The sequence below is a fragment of the Loxodonta africana genome, chromosome 16, assembly GCF_030014295.1.
Source record: "Loxodonta africana isolate mLoxAfr1 chromosome 16, mLoxAfr1.hap2, whole genome shotgun sequence".
NCBI classification, from domain to species: Eukaryota; Metazoa; Chordata; class Mammalia; order Proboscidea; family Elephantidae; genus Loxodonta; species Loxodonta africana.
Window position 1 is genome coordinate 19,168,358 of NC_087357.1, and position 17,715 is coordinate 19,186,072.

General features: G+C 40.8%; 1 protein-coding gene across 2 annotated transcripts in view; it reads right to left on the minus strand.

Annotated features, from left to right (window-relative positions):
- ATRNL1 (attractin like 1) overlaps nt 1-17,715 on the minus strand; it is a 697,793-nt gene that overhangs the window by 42,714 nt on the left and 637,364 nt on the right. The window lies entirely within an intron of this gene.

Below are 17,715 nucleotides of genomic sequence, written 5' to 3' on the forward strand. Positions count from 1 at the left end.
GACCTGAGTGTACCTACCAGTCCGTAGGTCCCTGATGTGGGTAGGTGACGACCTTGTTTAATAGGCAAAGCAATGTCAAATGTCAAACACCCACCTCTCCACCGCACAGCTGAAATGGTTGGAGTTTGCCAACAAGTGCCTATTGTCCCGAAATAGGCTCACACAGGACCATGCCGAAAGGAAAGGTGCTCAATGTCCATGGACGGTTTATGCCTGGACAAGTGTCGCTTCTGTCCTGAGCTCCCCTGGTTAATGGAGCTAGCAAATGATCTTTTTCCCCCAGTTGCAAATTTTTCCTTCTGCAAGGCCGGGAGGATGGCTCTAGGTGCTCATCAGGGTCTATCTCAGGCCCAGGTATTCAGCCGCTGAAGCCGGCTTGGGGGTGGGCGGGGGTGTGGTAAAATATACGCAAGTACTTAGCTTTTGCAGAGAGCGCCCTTATCCTCAGGTTCCAGAGGTGTGAGTGGGCTGTGTGGCTGCTGCTTCTCCCTGAGGAAACTGCGGCTGAACGCTAGTACCAGCCTGCTGCCACCGCCGCTGCTGCTGCTCCCGGAATGGTGCCTGAGGGCTCCCCGCGATTCAGGTCTGGTAACTCCTCTTCGCTTCTGAATGGTCTCTTCCTCCCCCTCTCCTTCAGTTAGTTGTCTAAGCTTGCCTTTGATAGGCAGGGCTTCCAGCTTGTCACAAATATACTCATTTCACTTGTTTTTTTGGGTCTTTGTTGTAAAGAGGGCTCGCTGAAGTGTCTGTCTATTCCGCCATCTTGGCTCCACCTCTTCACAATCAAATTCTTGATGCACGAGTGCAACGCTGAGATTTTTAGGGAAGGAGGCTGCCCTTTAAATGGCCCATTCAAACTCAAAAGCTTCTGGACAAACACATGAGAAGCAGCCGACTCACTAACGTACCTGCAAACACTTTAAAACTGTACTTTAAACGATTCTCTGCTTCAAACAGATAATTGGCCCAATTCATCCCTTTCTCTGTGTCTATAACTCTCATTGAAATCAATGAGAATTGCATATTCAAAAGGAGGCGAGCAGCGAAGGAGCTGCAGGTTCAATTGGTGGAATAAAGGGCTTTGGCAATCTCTTAAAGCCTGCGGATTTAAATTGTGGCCTCACACAATTCCCTAGGGGCACCAGCAATTTGCTGGCCTAGGAAACCCAGCTGACTTTGTTTTCAGAGGTATCACAATTTATAGAATGCATTTTCTTAGATGGCAACATGTGATAGTTCCCAGCTCAAAATCTACCTCCTCATGCTAATCCCCTGAGGATCGGGCCCCTTGGAGTCTGGGCTTGCATTCAAACTTCCTTATCACCAGCTAAGCTCGTCAATCAATTGATCCCCAAAATTTCCATTCAAAAATCATATAAGTCAACTAAGCATCTATGAATATTGTATTTTTCGACTTAAAGAATTCTTTTCGGCTCAGAATCCCCCTTGTCGGTGTTTAGGACCTGACTGGGTCACATATCTGCTCAAAGCAGAGAATAATTTAAACCACAGTTTTTTAAAGTGTTTGTAGGCACATTAGTGAGTCTTTAGGACCTGATACTTTGGAATCTGGGATTTCATTCACATGTATTTATCTAAGAAAATCAATCAATCAATGGGCAAAATCTCCATTTAAAAGTCATGCAGGGGGGAGTATGCTGTCACATTGTGGGGACTGCAACTAATGTCACAAAACAATAGGTGTATAAATTTTTGAATGGGAAATTATCTTGAGCTGTAAACGTTCACCTAAAGCACAATAAAAAAAAAATACATATAAATTAAAGGAAAAAAAGCATCATTTTGTTTACTGGGTACTGTGACAATAAAATAGTTAATTAGAAAAAATAAATGTCATGCACAACTAAGCATATGTGAATATCTTATTTTTCTATAAACATATTTATGTATGCATCATTTACATAAAGCTTTGTCTGCTGTCTTTCCAAACTAGAATGAAAGCCCTGGGTGGCAAAGACTACGTCTTATTTATCTTTATGTCCTTAGCACTTGATCTGATTTTAATTGTCAAATGATTTTAATCATTAGAACGTTTATGAGAATATCTGACTAAGCATTCATAAGCAACAAGAACAATAAAATACTTGCCTGTAAACATGTTTTTTCTCCACTGAAGGGAAAGAAGATATCATTTATTAACCACCAACTATTATGTTGGTTTCTCTCCAAATATATATTTTTTCAGTCAATTCTCACAACAATGGAGTGGGATGTAGTACTTTTACATTTCTGTAACCAACCAAGAAATGGAAGCAGTGGCTAAGGACACAGAACTAGGAAGAACGGGGCAGAAGTTTGAGTCCTCTTCTGATTCCAAAGCCATATCTCACTGTTTAATAGGTGAAAAGTAGGGAAAGGGAACACATTTACAAACTGAAAGGGTTATGACCAGTAAACAGAAAGAATCGGCAGTGATTAGAGCATGGCTATCAGCATAGAGAAGTACCGAATGGGTGTAAGAAAAGTTGAAAAGGAACCAAGTGATGAGAAAGAGCACAGCCTGGGTTGGCGCTTCAGCAGAAATCAATGATGCACCTCGAAGGCCGTGCTGCCCACTTGTCTGCTTGCTCTCAGATGGTGTGTCCATGCAAGCTGGGTACATATGTGGCATAAATGTAACTCCATTGCTTCAACTCATTTGGTGGACTATTCCAGAACCCCAAATCCCTGCTCTGTGGTCAACACCAACTCAGAATTCCATCATTCCTCCATGTTCTATGGACCATACCAGATTTATTTCTCTCCATCCACATCTTTCCCAGTGTGTTCTGTTTTCCCCAACACACCCTCCCTACCAATTACTTCATGAAGTGTTGCCAAATACTGACTACATTCCCAATTTGCACTTATCCTTGAAGCCCACATCAGGTAAGGGCCCTCGGTTTTGGAATCCCAGTTTGGAGGCATCCATGGGCACTCTGGACATCCATTATGTACTGTAATGTCATCTATGTTTTCTGCATTGGCTAACCCTGTTTTGGGATCCTGAGGTTGTTTCTATCCTCCTCAACCAGAGTAGGTTGGGAGTGCTGGGGTGGGCACAGGCAGGGTTCTGTAACTGGAAGCTGTAAGCTGTCTAGGAGTTAGGGGCAGTAGCAATGATAAGATCCACCACTGAGTGTTTGCTCTGTACCAGGCATTGCACTAGCCAAGCACTTGGATTATTTCATTTAATTCTCTCACCAACCCTTTGAGTTAGATGATGTTATCCTCAATTTATAGTTGAGGGAATAGTAGCTTTAGAGCAGCTTAAACATCTTGCCTATGGTTTTGCAACTAGCATGTGACAAAACAGCTCCCAGAGCTGGTGAAATCAACTACAATGCTACCCCGAAAGGCTCTGGGGGAGGCTGGGGCCGTCTTTGGGAGCTGGTACTGGTAGGAGTGATCAAAGGACTCAGAATTGTGTCTGAGGAGGGCAGCGGCATAATTAGGCAATTGGGATTACGTTTAAGATAGGACAGCTGGGCAGATGACTGTTAAATATGTGGAAAGAGAATTAGGCATTAGTTAAAATGTTTTATATATACTGCAATCTAGTTTATAAAATACTTTCACGGCATCTTATCCGTCCCACTAATAATTTTTCTCTCTCCAGTTCCTGCATTCTGAGCCAACAGCAGCTGCTATCACAGCTTCTTCATCACACTGCGGTTTACAAACTACCTTAATACACATTACCTCACAACTCTCCTGCTGAGGTAGGTGCAGGGGCACCAGAAGGAAACGTTACCTCACAGCTCTCCTGCTGAGGTAGATGGTGGGGGCACTAGCAGAAACATTACCTCAGAGCTCTCCTGCTAAAGTAGGTACAGGGCACTAGGAGGAAACATTACCTCACAGCTCTCCTGCTGAAGTTGGTGCAGGGGCACTAGGAGGAAACGTTACCTCACAGCTCTCCTGCTGAAGTTGGTGCAGGGGCACTAGGAGGAAACGTTACCTCACAGCTCTCCTGCTGAAGTAGGTGCAGGGGCACTAGGAGGAAACGTTACCTCACAGCTCTCCTGCTGAAGTTGGTGCAGGGGCACTAGGAGGAAACGTTACCTCACAGCTCTCCTGCTGAAGTAGGTGCAGGGGCACTAGGAGGAAACGTTACCTCACAGCTCTCCTGCTGAAGTAGGTGCAGGGGCACTAGGAGGAAACGTTACCTCACAGCTCTCCTGCTGAAGTAGGTGCAGGGGCTCTAGGAGGAAATGTTATCTCACAGCTGTCCTGCTGAGGTAGGTGCAGGAGCCCTGTGCAGTAACTTGGCCAAGGTCATGTGGGTAGTAAGTGGCAGTGGCCAGGGCTTTTGGTCCTCAGTCCAGTGCTCCCTGTCTGCCTCATGTGCCCTCTCAGGTGTGGAGAAGGTCCCCTTTCACTTCACCTTGCCTACCACATGAAGACTGTACATTCTTCATGATTTTAGGTGAGTGAATTGTGGTTTGATATTTCTCCATGTCATTAAATATTCCTTGTACTATTATAATACAACAACATATCTGTATGCTAATTCATATAAATTGGTCTTACTGTTGTTTATCTAATTTTCTGTTATTATACATGAAACTGGATTAACCATTTCGGTTTATGATTGTCCAAATTTCTGATTGTTTCCTTAGATTCCTAAAAAAAAATTATTGGGCCCAAAAGTATGAACTATTTCAAAGCTCTTGATATACTGTCCCAATTTATTTTACAGAAAGGCTTATTGTACTGTACCCTCACCAGCAGTGTTTAAGACGTGTCTGTCTGATCATGTGCTCACAGACACTGGACACACACACACACAATTAAATTTTTTACTAATTTGACAGGTGATGATCATTGTTTTAATATCCATTTTATTGACTACTAGTTAATTGTGATTTTTCACTTTTTATTAGTCATTATTTATCAATTGCTTCTTTGTGTACATACTTTGTCCCTTTTTCTATTGATATCTTAGGTTTTCCGTATCAATTTCTATGATCTTTCTCTATAATAAAGCTATCAACTTTTTATCATTTTTGTTGGTAATATTTCCCGCCTTGCTTTAGTGGCTAGTTGATGTCTTCACTGTCAATGAAGACCTCTAAGATGGGGGTGGCAACAACTGTCACCTGTAGTTCTTCTAACCAGATTCTTCCTATCACCCCTATGGGTGGGCCGCTGTTAAGTCAAAAGCACAAGATGAAATCATTCACTAGTCTGATGTCAGCACGTGGTGTGGCGGTAGGAAAACCAGCACATGAAGGAAGCACACCATACAGAGTTCTATTAGGTATGCAGACCTAGGAAATGAATCATAAATTATGACTTTCCAGGCTTCAGACTTTTCAACTAAGCATGGAACAAATCACTAAAATAATCGGCAGCTCAAATAGTGAGGAAGGAAGAGGAGCACAGGATGGCGCATGGAAAAGCAAGGCAGCGGTACCTGTAAGGGAGAAGCTGTACTCATCTCTCTGTGCCTCCTTTGGGCTGGTTTCAGGGCCCAGCACCTATCAGCCATCTGCTAAGGGCTTGTGGAGGATGGGTGGATGGATGACCATGCCCTTTTCTCCTGATTGCCACCTACTGTCCTTGTTATTTTCAACAAATCTATTGCCCTGGTTGGGCCTCAACTTCATCATCTGTAAAACGGGGATTCCTCAGGCTTATGGACAAAACCCAATGAGATAAAAGGCATATGAAAATAACTTGTGAACTATAAAGCAAACAGGAAATGTGAGCCATACATTTGACTGGACATTTAACCACAGTGATTTAGTATCTTAATGGGGATACTCATTGGCAGCAGCATGAAAAGCTCTGACTTTTCTCAGTGATTACTCTGGTTTCTTTCTGCTCTTTTCTCCTTACATAAACATCTAAATCTCCCTAAAACTCAGGTACTGTAGTCATTTAACTTGCTTTCACTAGTGGCCACTGTAGCCTGAGAACAAAATGTTTTGATGAAAATGTTTCAGGAAAATTCTGTCATACACAAATACATCCTATGTAATACATTAAAGGTTAGCATAAAAAATTAATTAATGACCTTTCCTCGGTGTGTGTGCTGGGGCGTGGTCATTAGGAAGAGCTTCACAGGGATGTCCTGTGTCTGACAATGGGCAGGAACTGGCTGGTGTGAAAATGGTGGGGAGGGTGGTACAAGGGTGATTCAGTTACTGGAACAGCACATAAAATATCTGCAGATGTAGAAGAGTGTGGCGTGTGTCCTGGATGGCTTCTCTAGAGGGGGAGGTGGGTGTTGGGGAAAATAGCTTGTAAAAATTTCACCTAGCACGATCAAAGTGAGCCTCTTAACACAAGCCCTTAAAAAGTAAGAGGTCCATGTAAAGGGCATAGAGGACAAAGAGTGAAGGTGAGACTGTAGTGCCATGAACCCCATTCCTCTCTCCTCTCAGCCCTGGTCCTTAGCAGGAGGTCCTTGTAGCATGGTGTAGAAGTCTTCCTCCACAGCAAGTCGCCTAAGGAGGGTGGAATGTCAGTAGCCTTTCTTGGGTCTTTGGTTGCTGTCCTTGGTGCCAAGGCATCGGGTGACTAAGAAGAGGTAACCTGCAGGTGTGCCAAGCCCTGCGCAGAGGACAGACTTCTCATATTCAACTCCACACCCCTCCCCAAATCCGGTAGCTAAATCCCAAGAAAAGCTGACTTTCCATTTATTTACTTACACCTAACACCCACTGAGTGAAGTAGGGACTCAATTATTCTTGGCTCTCCTATCTACTAAATTTAGGAAAGATAAAGTCTAATAATGCTTAAAACATCCTTCTGGCCAGCTATCACTGACCACTACAAAGTTATCTCTAATTAACTGTATGTTCTTAGCTAAAACATACATTTTATCTGAATTTAAACACATTCAGTATATTTCTTCTCCTTTCCCAAGGCAAGATAATCATTGTAATATTCTTTAGAAAATCCCTCTAACACTGATCAACACTTGCCTTATTCATTCAGGTTAAAAAACAAAAAAACATGGTGAGAACAGTAAGTCCTCTCCTCTCTGGAGCATGTTTGGGGCCTGGCAAAGTTATGCGTATGGATGGCAACTGAAGCTGGAAAGGGAGGACAGGATCAGATTCGGAAGAGCCTTGTAAGTATGCTAACCCACTGCCATTGAGTCAATTTCGACTCATAGCGACCCCATGGGGTTTCCAAGACTGTAAATGTCTACAGAAGCAGGCTGCCACATCTTTCTCCTGTGGTGCTGCTGGTGGTTTTGAACCTCTGACCTTTCAGTTAGCAGTTGATCACTTTAACCACTGTGCCAACAGCAACAGGTATGGCTTTTGTATGTATGCTGAGGTAGTTCCTTCATCTTGTAAGCCTCAATGGCTTGTTTAGGCAGCCTCGATGGCTGTTTTAAAAATCAAAAATGTTTTAGGAAAAAAAAAAACAAATAACAACACTGGTTCCTGAGTGCAGGATGAAGTGGAAAATTGACTGTCGTTTCCATGTTATATACAAGGAAACTGAGGCACAAAGACATTAAGAAATTTGCTGAGGCTATCACAGCCGCTAAGTGGCAGAGGCAGGATCCGGATTTGGCAGTTTTATTCCAGTGCCCTGTACTAGAGGGAGACTTTTAACCTCTAGGCTGCTGCTGCCTTTGATACCTGCCACTGACAGAGAACCAGGAGAAAGGGGAGTGGGGCAAAGGCAGGGAAAGAGAGAAGCCAAGTTCACTGTTAATCATTATATCACTAAACTCAGACAGTCTTGAAAGGACTCCTTGCATGTGACAATTTTTTAAAAATAATTATTTTCTGAATAAAAATTAGTAAAATCATAGATGTAAAAATGTGAAAGAAAAATATCAGTGTGGGTGTGTAGACATCATACACAAGTACACATACCTATATGGACACTGCCCTCCCCCAAGGGTCTATCTCACAGGGTATTATTACCAAGAGAATAAAAGGAAGATAATGAATCATACAACTTCCCTATCATTAGGTTTAAAAAAAAAGCAATGAGTAGGGAGAGAGGCAGTACCAACTTTAGAGACATAATATAAGGTGCATTAGGGAAGTAGTAAAAGAATAGCGAGATGAATCGGAGATGCCTCTGAGAACCACTCCAAGCAGCGCACCCAGCAGATTTCAGGTGCCCTGTGGACTCTGCTCACCCAGAGTTTGCCAAGTGCTTCTGAAGTAGGTAGAATAATGCCTCCAGCACCCCAAAATGTCCACTCCCTAATCCCTGGAACCTATGATTATGTAAATGTTACTTTACACGGCAAAGGGGGCTTTACATATGTGATTAAGTTAAGTACCTTGAGGTGGGGAGATTATTCTGGATTATCTGGGTGGGCTCAATGTAATCAGAAGTGGAAGAGGGAGGCGGAAGAGTTGGTCAGAGTAAAGTGATGTGAGAAAGACCCAAGTGGCCATTGCTGGCTTTAAAGATGGAGGAAGGGAGCAATGAGCCAAGGGATACAGGTGGACTCTAGAAGCTGGAAAAGGCAAGGAAACAGAATCCCTCTAGAGCCTCCAGAATGAACACAGCCTTGCCGACCCATTTTAGATTTCTGACTTCCAGAACTGTAAAATAATAAAGTTGTGTTATTTTAAGCTATATATTTTTATATCGTTTGTGGTAATTTGTTACAGCAGCAAAAGGAAACTAATATAGCATAAATACTAATACTAATAATATAAAACTAATATGCTTAGAACTATACTAGAGGGAGACATAGGCTAAAGGCTGTGGTCTTATGTATGCATAAAATACAAGTCTTCCGGGCCCCAGATGTGTCGTCATCCTCTAAGAGTTTATGATCCAGGTGGTTCACCAGTCATTCCCAGTCCTATCCCATTCAAGTTCCTTTCTCTCTTCCTTATAATGCTGTTCTTACCTGCTGCTTGTTGTAGGAAAGATTTCTCAGAATTACCAAGTCAGAAAATGAAGGAGAAATAATTTAGGTAATGCATGAGAAAACTAGCTATTAATCTTTTAAATTTTCTTACTTATTGCCATGGATTGAATTATGTCCCCCCAAAATATGTATCAACTTGGCTAGGCTATGATTCCCAGTATTGTGTGGTTGTCCTCCATTCTGTGATCTGATTATCCTCCATTTTGTGATGTGTTGTAAACCCCAGCCTCTATGCCTGTGGTTATGGTATTTGGGAATGAGCTGTCCTTTAAGTTAATGAGGCAGGATTAAACCAATTGCCATCAAGTGGATTCTGACTCTATGGGACAGTTCTACTTTGTCCTATAGGGTTGCTATGAGTTGGAATCGACTCGATGGCAACAGGTTTGGTTTGTGTTTTTTTTTTTTTTTTCTGTATGTTAGGCACAGTGCTGGATGCCAGGGATTCCACAGTGAACATGACAGATATGGTTCTTGGTCTCAAGATAAGTGCTTTGGAAGGGAAAGTATTGGGTCAAGAACATTTACTAGAGTGGAACGTTTACACAGATGGATTTTTTTTTTCATAGATACAAATGGTCAAATTAACCTCTTGTGAAGTGATTCTTCCCAGTTGAATTTATGCTCAGGGGTCATGGTTCTGGGCATCTGGCATAGACTGGCTGGCATCATTGAAACTAAAGCCAAGATTTTTTTCTATCTACCCTCTTCCCTCACTTACCACTGAATCTCTGCTATGTTTAGGCCATTTTGGGTGCTGGGGTAATTGCTTTAGGGACAGGGACTAGCTCATTTTCTAGTTAGGATAAATGTGAGGCCAGGGTTGTCATCATCTTGAGATTCCCATGAACTCTTAGGACTCTTTCAAAGCCAGGCACTGAAGGATCTATATCCATTCCCGTGATTGACAGCATAGATTGAAGCTTCTGAAAAAGACTCTTACTCCTCCTAGACATTAAGAACCTCACTAGTTGGCACTGAACGATACAGGAAATTAGAGAGGATGAACTCTGGATTTTCATTATTTTTTAAATGAATAAGGAAGACTGAAGAAGAATCGACGCCTTTGAATTGTGGTGTTGGCAAAAAATACTGAATACACCATGGACTGCAAAAAGAACAAATATATCTGTCTTAGAAGAATTACAACCAGAATGTTCCTTAGAAGCAAGGATGGCGAGACTGCGTCTTACATACTTTGGACATGTTGTCAGGAGGGATCAGTCCCTGGAGAAGGACATCAAGCTTGGCAAAGTAGAAAAAAAAAAAAAAAATTTTTTTTTTTTTTTTTGGGTCAGCAGAAAAGAGGAAGACCCTCAAGGAAGTGGACTGACACAGTGGCTGCAACGATGAGCTCAAGCATAACAACTATTATAAGGATGGCACAGGACCGGGCAGTGTTCGTTCTGTTGTGCAAGACAACAGGGCAAGAGAATTTGATTTCAGGTTTTTTTCTTTCAACTTTAATTTGCAAAGTTATTGAATGTTTGACTTAAATTTTCTCCAGGTATTTGAAAATGGTTATTTTTAGGTGCCATCAAGTCGATTTTGACTCATAGTGACCCTAAGTACCACAGAACAAAACACTGCCCAGTCCTGCGCTATGCTCAAAGTCGTTGTTATGGCTGAGCCCATCGTTGCAGCCACTATGTCAATCCATCTTGTTGAGGGTCTTCCTCTTTTCCCCTGACCCTGTACTTTACTTAGGATGATGTCCTTCTCCAGGGACTGATCCCTCCCGACAACATGTCCAAAGTATGTAAAACACAGTCTCACCATCCTTGCTTGTAAGGAGCATTCTGGTTGTAATTCTTCCGAGACAGATTTGTTTGTTCTTATAGCAGTCCACGGTATATTCAATATTCTTCGCCAACACCACAATTCAAAGGTGTCAATTCTTCTTCGGTCTTCCTTATTCATTGTCCAGCTTTTGCACGCACATGATGTGACTGAAAATACCATAGCTTGGGTCAGGCGCACCTTAGTCTTCAAGATGACATCTTTGCTTTTCAACACTTTAAAGAGGTCCTTTGCAGCAGATTTGCCCAATGCAATGCATCTTTTGATTTCCTGTCTGCCGCTTCCATGGCTGTTGATTGCGGATCCAAGTAAAATGAAATCCTTGACAACTTCCATCTTTTCTCCGTTTATCATGATGTTGCTCATTGGTCCGGTTGTGAGGATTTTTGTTTTATGTTGAGGTGTAATCCATACTGAAGGCTGTGGTCTTGGATCTTCATCAGTAAGTGCTTCAAGTCCTCTTCACTTTCAGGAAGCAACACTGTATCATCTGCATAACACTGGTTGTTAATGAATCTTTTTTCAATCCTGATGCCCCGTTCTTCAAATAGTCCACCTTCTCGGATTATTTGCTCGGCATACATATTGAATAGGCATGGTGAAAAGGATACAACCCTGACGCACACCTTTCTTGACTTTAAACCACGAAGTATCCCCTTGTTCTGTCTGAACAACTGCCTCTTTATCTATGTACAAGTTCCTCATGAGCACAATTAAGTGTTCTGGAATTCCCATTCACTGCAATGTTATCCATAATTTGTTATGATCCACACAGTCGAATGCCTTTGCGCAGTCAATAAAACAATAAAATATTCTTCTGGTATTCTTTCAGCCAGGATCCATCTGACATCAGCAATGATATCCCTGGTTCCACATCCTCTTCTGAATCTGACCTGAATTTCTGGCCATTCCCTGTAGATACACTGCTGCAGCTGCTTTTGAATGATCTTTAGCAAAATTTTGCTTGTATGTGAGATTAATGATATTGTTCAATAATTTCCACATTTGGTTGGATCACTTTTCTGGGCAATAGGCATAAATATGGATCTCTTCCAGTCAGCTGGCCAGGTAGCTCTCTTCCAAATTTCTTGGCATAGATGAGTGAGTACTTCCAGCGCTGCATCTGTTTGTTTAAACATCTCAATTGATATTCTGTCAATTCCAGGAGCCTTGTTTTTCCCCAACACCTTCATTGCAGCTTGGATTTCTTCCTTCAGTACTGCTGGTTCCTGATCATATGCCACCTCTTGAAATGGCTGGATGTCAACCAATTCTTTTTGGTTAACGATTCTGTGTATTCCTTCCATCTTCTTTTGATGTTTCCTGCATCGTTTAATATCTTCCCCATAGAATCCGTCACTATTGCAACTCAAGGCTTGAATTTTTTCTTCAGTTCTTTCAGCTTGAGAAATGCTGAGCATGTTCTTCCCTTTTGGTTTTGTATCTCCAGCTCTTTGCATATGTCATTATAATAATTTACTTTGTCTTCTCGAATTGCCCTTTGAAATCTTCTGTTCAGTTCTTTTACTTCATCATTTCTTCCTTTTGCTTTAGCTGCTTGAGGTTCAAGAGCAAGTTTCAGAGTCTCTTCTGACATCCATTTAGGTCTTTTCTTTCTCTCCTGTCTTTTTAATGACCGCTTGCTTTCTTCATGTATGATGTCCTTGATGTTATTCCACAGCTCAACTGGTCTTCGGTCATTAGCGTTCAACGCTAATGAAAACGGTAGAGGAGTTTATGTTCAAAATTAGGTCATCTTTGTGTTAGCAGTCTACTATTATTATTTTTTTGATGTGGTTCCCAATTGATTTTTTATAACTCCCCATTCAATGATTCATACACAAATTATCCCATGACAATGATAAAAATCCCCACAATGTGTCAGCATTCTCCCCATTTCCACCTTGGGCTTCTTATTTCTGTTCCTTGGTTTCCGTGCCTCTTCCTGCGTTCTCATCTTTGCTTTTGGGTAAATGTTACCCATTTGGTCTCATATAGTTGATTGCTCTAAGCAGCACATTTCTCATGGGCGTCATTGTTTATTTTATAGGCCTGTCTATAATTTGGATGGAAGATGATCTCTGGGAGTGGCTTCAGTTCCAAGCTAGAAGGGTGTCTTAGGGCTATAGCCTTGGGGTTCCTCCAGTCTCTATCAGACCAGTAAGTCTGTTTTTCTTTTTTTATGAATTTAAATTTACTATTTTTTTTATTGTGTGTCTGGTCAGAGCAGTCAGTAGTGGTAGCTGGGCACCATCTGATTCTTCTGGTCTCAGGCTAAAGGAGGCTATGGTTCATGTGGGCCATCAGTCCTCTGGGCTAATTGCTTCCTTAAGTCTTTGGTTTTCTTCACTCTTCTTTGCTCCAGGCAGGAGGAGACCAGTAGTTGTATCTTATGGCCGCTTGTAAGCTTTTAAGACCCAAGATGCTACTCACCAAAGTAGTATGTAGAACATTATCTTTATGAACTATGCCAATTGACTTGGATGTCCCCCGAGACTATATTCCTTTGTCCCCAAGCCCAGTATTTCAGTCCCATGAGGTGTTTGATTATGTTGAAGAAGTTTCCATAAGTGTGCCCCCTATGTGCTCTATTAGATTTATGAATATATATGTAGCATACACAAATATGTATGTAGAAATATCCACAACCACACCTATGTAAGCACGCGGGCGTACTCCCATATGACCTTCCACACCTATTTAGCATACATATCTACCTATGTATCTGCTCATAAATTATTGTTTGTTATTCCTGTTGTTGCAGGATTGTGTGTTACAGTATTTACTGTAGTTGCCCTGTATTTTTTCGTACCTCTCAGTGTTTTCGTTTGCCTTGGTCACACTGTGCTGACTTCCCCTATATCATGTATTGCCTTTCCCTTTACCAGAATTAACATGTGCCTACTATCCAGTTTGTGATTCTCTCTCCTTTCCCTTTCCATCCTTGGTAGCCATCATAGTATGTTTCTTTCTGTGTGTAAAACTTTTCTTGACTTTTTATAATAGTGATCTCATACAATATTTGTCCTTTTATGATAGACTTATTTCACTCAGCATAATATCCTCCAGATTCATCCATGTTGTGAGATGTTTTGCAGATTCATCATTATCCTTTATCGTTGCACAGTATTCCATTGTGTGTATGTACCACGGTTTGTTTATCCATTCATCCCTTGGTGGACACTTAGATTGTTTCCATCTTTTTGCTATTGTGAATAATGCTGCAATGAACATGGGTGTGCATATGTCTATTTGTGCCACGGCTTTTATTTCTCTAGGATATATACCTAAGAGTGCCAGACCTGCATGGTGGGGCTGAGGCTCTCCTTACTTATATACACTTTTTCCCTTTATCCTTCCCAGGGAATTCCTCCAATAAAGCTCTTGCATATCTAATCCCACCTTGGTGCCTGCTTCTCAGAGGACCTGAATTAACACACTGAGGAATATTAAAGGGGATAAAAGTACTTTAAAAATGTAACATGAAAATGAAATGTTTATGAGACCTCCCTTTCGCCCACTCTACTTCCCTTCCCCAGGTCCTACCAGACAGGTTTTGCAAACCACTTCACAATACCAAGTATGAAATAAACTTGATTTTGCTGTAAGATGAAAAATAAAGATGAATCTTTAGGGAATTCTGATAATAGGAGATCAAGGTTTCAGGGTTGAATTGGATCCCAAGACAAAAGGGATGCTATTAAAGATGATGAATAAAAGACAGGGATACAATCACATTATAAGCCGAAAAAGAACTCTGGCTAAAGGAATTTAACCTCTCTTTCCTCCAAAAGAAAGCTGCAGGTAATACTTTGAAGCAGAAAATTTGTTACAGGTAAGAAAGGAAGCAATTAAGGTAGGAAAATATGTTAGAAGCATTTTCCAGGTCAGTATGAATAGGAGCAACATTCCAGAGACAGTGCTAACAGTCATGGAAAGCAAGAAATCAGGGGTATGAAATGATGCTACTGAACCTAGTTTTTATAGCTCAATGAAAGTCCAAGCCAAGGAAATAGAGGACAGAATGAAAGACACCAAGGAGAGGGTAGTTACTCAGAAGATAACTTGTATCCTTGAAGTACATTTTCAAAAACTAAAAACCAATTTAAACTCAACATCCACCAGACACAAAATGAATGTGTCAAAATATTTTTAAAAGATTGTGATAGCGTAGGGAGCTAGTCATACTGTAAATAATTTAATTCCCAAGTAATTAACCAAAGAATAAAATAATAAAAGAGAAACATCCCCAATTTATGTCAGATTATGTCAGTGTAAAATGTAAAAATTTCATAAGGTACACAGGAGAAGCTTGGGGCCAAGAGGATCACAAATTCGGAGGCTACTGAAAAGTCAGAAGCAGTTTCCAGATTTTGATAGATTTCAGGTAAGATATGTCAAAAGATAAGCTTGACATTTGACAGCCAGGCTCCCTTGAAAATCAAGCTTCTATGTACAGAGTCCTTCAGGTAACCAATTTCTACCTCACCTCTGCCTCCAAAACCAGGTCTCACAGGACTCCATTTCAACAAAAACCTGTCAAATTCCCCGATTGCTTTTCATTACTGAATTCCGTCTGTAAATTCTGTTGTTTGTGTTAAAATAACAAATCCGCATCTGACTGGTTTTTAAAGGAAGGAACTGCCTCAAAATTATTCACTGGCTTTTCTTGAATATACAAACAAGCAGAAAGTGTAAGGGGAAAACACATTTGTGGATTGAGTCATTTGCTTTTTCTGTAGCTTCTCTAGCTAAAAACATGGAGACATTCATTACAGAGTCTGCTTTTTTCCGTTTCTATTATGATGGGCCCTCTCTTCTCTCTGCAAGTGTTTCCCTCCCATTAATGTTAATGGAAGTCACTCTTGTGTATCAAGGGGAGAATAGGTCCCTTTGTCTTTTTAATTGGTCCTATAAAACAATAAATGAATGCACTATCTGAGTTCTATCTAGAAATAAATTCTAGCCATATATACTATGCTGCCCTTAAAAAAAAAAAAAACAAAACTTTTTTTTTTTTTTTTAATTTTAAAGAAGATAATATATAGTTTCCTGGTTGGACACTAGCTAGGAACTAAATACATAAAAAAAGTACATCTAGATTAAAGGGATAATAGGTAATTTTGTTCTTTAGGAAGATGATGTTACTAGGTATGTCTGCAGAGCATGGGGCAGAATACAAAGCACAAAGTGCCTGTTAAGATGAAGCAATTGCAACCACAATTTAATGGAGGACAAGAAAGCAATTAGCAGTGTAAAGTCACTGATGCAAAGGATAGACCTCGAGATTAGGATCTTATTAAAACAAAGGCTGGTACAACTTGATTATAATGAGTTAAGTTGAAATATCTCCAAAACAATCTCAGCATGTAGATGTAGAAAAGAAAACATAATTTACCCTGTTATTACAGTTTAGGTCCCAGAAGCTGTTCACAGCACTAGGATCTTTTCTTAAAGAAACTGGACAGGAGCTGCCTCCAAGGACTTAATTCTGCAGGACTGGTGGACTGAGGGTTTTTGAGGTGTTCTCTCTGTCACTGCTAACCCACTGCCATCAAGTTGATTCTGACTCATAGCGACCCTACAGGAGAGAGTAGAACTGCCCCATAGAGTTTCTAAGGAGCGGCTGGTGGATTCAAACTGCCATACTTTTGGTTAGCAGCTGAGCTCTTATCCACTGTGCCACCAGGGCTCCCTATCACTATTACCCAGTCCAAAAACATAGTTTGAAGCCTGATGATTCTTACCACTGATGTTTGGAACCCTTCTAGAACAGTAATGCTTTGTTTTTTTTTTTAAATCTCTCTAGTCTTTTACAACAACATCACTAAAACTGTTCTGCAGGTCAATGTAAGATATGTAGTGGTTTGAGAATGAACTGAGCTATAATCTTCTGACACTTTCCTTGTCGATTCTCATATTTTAAAATAAATATGCAAGGAACGTGAAAAATGAGGCAAAAGGGCACCAGCCTAAATGATGACAAAAAAAACCCAAAAAACCCACAGTCTACAACCTTTCAATCAATTAAGTTTCCATTTTGTCAGCACCCCAACCCCCTCCTCCACTGGTATAAAAATCTATCTTAACTAGGCTCTTTAGAGTAAGTTAAATAATTTTTTTCAGTCACATGTATACCAGCTTTTTAATCAAAATAGATTTGAATGAGGCTCAATTTCTCCAATTTTAAAGACTAATTTAACATTTTACAAGTCATTTAATAAACTCCATATGCATATTTTGGAAACCCTGGTGGCGTAGTGGTTAAGTGCTATGGCTGCTAACCAAAGGGTCAGCAGTTCAAATCTACCAGGCGCTCCTTGGAAACTCTATGGGGCAGTTCTACTCTGTCCTATAGGGTTGCTATGAGTCAGAATCGACTTGATGGCACTGAGTTTGTTTTTTTTTATATGCATATTTTATAAATTGATAAATATTTGCTTCTATTTTTAATGAAACCACTTCATGTCCATGTTGAATGTGTAAAATAAAGAAAAAAGTTACATAAAGAGATAATGAGCCAAGATTAGGATTTTTTCATAAACGTTTTAAATGTTGTTGTTATGTGCTGTCAAGTCAGCTTCAACTCATAGTGACCTTGTGTACAACAGAATAAAACATTGCCTGGTCCTGTGCCATCCTCGCAATCGTTGCTATGTTTGAACCCATTGTTGCAGCCACTGTGTCAGTCCATCTCATTGAGGGTCTTCCTGTTTCTCGATGATCCTCTACTTTACGTGATGTCCTACTCCATGGACTGGTCCCTCCTAATAACCTGTCCAAAGTGTGTGAGACAAAGTCTCACCATCCTCGCTTCCAAGGAGCACTCTGGCTGTATTCTTCTAAGGCAGACTTGTTCGTCCTTCTGGCAGTCCATGGTATATTCAATATTCTTTGCCAACACCATAATTCAAAGGCATCCATTTGTCTTCAGTCTTTTTTATTCATTGTCCAGCTTTTACATGCATATTAGGCTGAAATGGACTGGTACTGCTCATTTTGAATCAGACAATCATATGGTCTGCTTTGCTGGAAATGACAAATTG